We start from the raw sequence: 3,889 nt of genomic DNA, 5'->3' as shown, positions 1-3,889 counted from the left end.
GTCCTGTCTTCTCTCTGATCAAGTGACTTACGTACTCATATATGGTCCTACTCTTCCTTGCGGTATGTCAAAGAGGGAGAAGATAGCTTCCCTTAAGGCAAACCGAAAGGGCCTTGAGTCTGTCTTGACTCGGGCACAGAAATCCACCAAATTGGCACTTGACCATCACATCATTACATTCCAAGGGAGGATCCAGCTCTCGTCTTACCTCTTTAAATGAACGTGATCAAGCCATCCAGGTAGGCTTTTTGTAGGAGTCATGTAGCCCGGTGTTTCTTAAGTTCATCGTCCATTCTCTTGGGATCAAAATTGAAACCGGCCGTTCCATGACGGGGATTCTGTACCTTTTGGTGGATCACCTCCGTAGCCTCCACAATGTCTATCTCATCTTGCTGTTTGCCGAAGAGAGGGCCAAGTATACACGTTTTTTTGTGGCACCATTCGAGAGCTAACGGATTATGCTGATGCTTCCAAGGTAACCGAGGATCGTATTTGCATTGCTTTATTAATACAGGGCATGAGCAATGACTCTGATATGGCCCAGACGATGGAACGCAACCTGTCTACTTTCGACGAGGCCTGAAAACACATTCTGGAGTTAGAGACTTTCCGCAATGGGGTCCACGAGTTTGGTTCCCGACCACGATCCTCGTCATTTTTTGGACGAGCATACCGGACCAATCCAGTAAGAAACCAAATCCATCCGAGTTATGCTCTCTTTGGGGTTCTGAAAGGAAGCATACTGTGAAAACTGCACAGTTGTCAAATCTGAGTGCCATGGGTGTGGTCGATTGGGTCATTGGGGGCTTGTTTGCCTCCAGAGGGAGGACAAAAAGGAGTAATCATGGGTTTTTGGGACCAGTAAAGTGAGGGCGCTCGCCTGTGAAGCAATTCAGGAGATATTCCGTGCATTTTACAATTGGGAAATCATTGAGATGTATGCAACAGAAAGACGGAACGGATTGGTAAGAACCCTCATAACAACTTAAGGAGAAAGTGTCTCAACCCGGACCTTGAACCGACAACAAAGAGATCTCTGGAAGGAAAAAAAAACCAAGCCTACTCGTACATCGTGGACTCCAGGAAAAGGTTGATGACCATCTATACCGACACTGGGTTACCAACCGTCTGACGGCCTCAGTCTAACTAACTCAAGACAAAAAAGAGCGTCGTAAAAACATCCCCGACCACAAAGTCCACAATGGACTTTCTTGCTAGGCAAAAATCCCAAGTCAGGGCAGTCACAAAAATATCCTTGACAAGCGAAGTCTCTCATCGAAAGAGTCGTTGGAGGAAGTTGCTATCAGCCACGAGAGGTGCCGGGATTCAAGGAGCAATAGAAGATCTTCGAAAAGGCGTCACTGAGCCTCCAGGGAGCATCATTGAGGATTATTTGCTGGGCAAGATTCCTTGATACCTGCAAACCCATCTCAGCCAGACAGTTCGTCCCAAGAGCCCCATTCTATGGAAAGCCGAAGTATTCATAAACCCCTTCGTAAGATTATTCCTTGGTTGTTTACTTGTTTACCCCGTCCCACCTTACCCTTTTTGGCGGAGCTAGACATCTGAGTCATGTTTATGCCCAATGCATATAGGTAAGGTAATAAAGTGGAAAACTAATTGTGTGACGTCATGTTCATCATTAATTTCCAGCTAGTAAGGTGTTAGATCATTTGAGGTAGTGATCTCCTTAAAAAAAACTTCTTGACTTGGAGAGTGACCACAAGTGCAAGTGGGGATAACCTGCAGTCAACTTGTCTCCAAAGTCACATTTTAAGATTATATGCCCGGATTAGGGTTGTAACCGGAGACCTGAAAATAGGTCTGAGAAATTTAAGCCCATTTACTAGGTGTTCTCCATCTCAGAGAGTTATCAAGGTAATTACGCCTAGTGCTTGGGTCAAGGGTACTCCAGGGTTTCGTTCACCATGGGAATCAATAGTTAAGATTTTCGACCCTAGCTAGTTGTGGACGGAACAGGAGAAGAGGACTACTTATTGACTCTTGCATGCCTGCCTTACACGACTCAGATGCCTTGCCAAGGGTCAGCCTTAATTATCTTCCCTGTCTATCAGGGTGGCCTCAATTGTAGTAACTAATGGTTTTAAGAGATAGAGCTTTATTCATAAGGGATATATATGAGATATGTATGAAGTGAAAGCTGAAAAGGCATCCTGGTCAGTTCAATTTCACTGTAAGTTTTTGTAAAAAGGAATTGAAAAGTTAAAAGGATGTTCTGAATTGTCTCTTCGGCTTTTTTCATACACATCTAAACATTTTCAACATTTTTGAATCATCTTCTACAATAGGGACATTATAGCACCAATTACTCGGATGACTCGCACTAAAACATCACGTTCACCTCTTATTGAAGCGCTTTTTGCCCTACTGCTATCTAAATATGCTTGGTGGGTATGTATCCAACTTTGTCACCCCTAGCACAAATTGAAATTCTGGTGAATCCCTGAACTGCAAGCTCTTTGCGGGGCTTCATTTCATCCTTGCTTCACGCATCTAGCGCACATATACCAATAAGCACCCTCACTACTCAGGTCCCCTAAAATCCATGATTACCCAAAAAGGCAAGTGGCATACGCCTACGGGTGGCGTCGACAACGTTCCGTGAACGTGGAAATCAAAATGTCAAAGTGTCTCCTTCTGGAGTTGGTAATGGTCCAATTTTGTGCAGACATTGGGGCCGACGTGGTCATCACGGGTATCAAACAATTTACGCAGAGACTCTGAATTTTGCCAAATGAAGCCCATTGAATTTCGTATTCAAGATGCCAATATTTCGGGATTTGACGGTCGTTCACTTAACCTGTTTGTTACATTCCAGACGGATTAATAATCTTTACACGAGGGGCGCAGAGACCAGGCCGTCGGAATAATCGCAAAGACCGAAAAACGATAGAGTTGTATTTGGTAGATGAGTGAAATGGAAGGAGGTCTTAAAGCCAAAACGTTCATTAGCAGAATGAAAGTGACGTGGGCAAAAAAATAGAGAACACGGTGTTCAAAAAGCCCTTTCAAGTTTCCAGAGAAATTCCCAAATGCATCTTGGCCTTGTTCTTCCTCAAAAAGTCATTGGAATAACTTTGATTCTATTGCTTTATGGAGGTCTAGCCCACATAAAAAAGTTACATACCTAAAACCATTTAAAAAACTAAAAAAATCGAAAACCGTCTCTATGAAAATAGAAGCACACTTGTTAGCTCTTGATTATAAATTATGATTTCATCTATTAGTCCGCTACTTTGTTACATAGGGTTTAGTGGTCCAAATTTCATCGTTTTTTGACCCAAAATGCCCCGGTTATATATTGATTTAATTTCCCAAAAACTTAATTTTGGTTTTCATTTTTACAAAAATGAAAGAACATTTCTCCTTTTCTAGCATAGGCTAAAAATAGCTAAAAAAATTATATAATGTCACTTAAAACACACCAAAAGTGTAATCTTTGAAAGTGTGTTTAATAATCATCATGTGTACACTTAGTTTTCACGCATTCACTTGAATTCTGAAGACAGTACATACAATAAACAATGTCATAGATTTTGTCGTCTCTTGAAGACTTTGTTGAAACCGATTAAAAAGGACATTTAGTTGAGTGATCACTGAAAATTTCGCAAATATAAATGAAGTCTGAAAGAAGCTATTTTTAATCAGGTGAAGTTTCTTATGTGGGCTAGAACTCCATAAATCAATAAAATCAAAATTGTTCCCTATGACTTTTTGAGGTAGAATAATACCAATATGTGTTTGGGAATTTCTCTCAAAACTTTTAAAGAGTATTTTATCACTGAGAACAGAGACATATGATCGGAAATGTGTAAGCACACATGCACGCAACCTATATCACAATCATTCCAGACGTAACAATGGTAAT

The sequence above is a fragment of the Tigriopus californicus genome, chromosome 11 (genome assembly GCF_007210705.1).
Source record: "Tigriopus californicus strain San Diego chromosome 11, Tcal_SD_v2.1, whole genome shotgun sequence".
NCBI classification, from domain to species: Eukaryota; Metazoa; Arthropoda; class Copepoda; order Harpacticoida; family Harpacticidae; genus Tigriopus; species Tigriopus californicus.
This window is presented reverse-complemented; position numbering follows the sequence as displayed.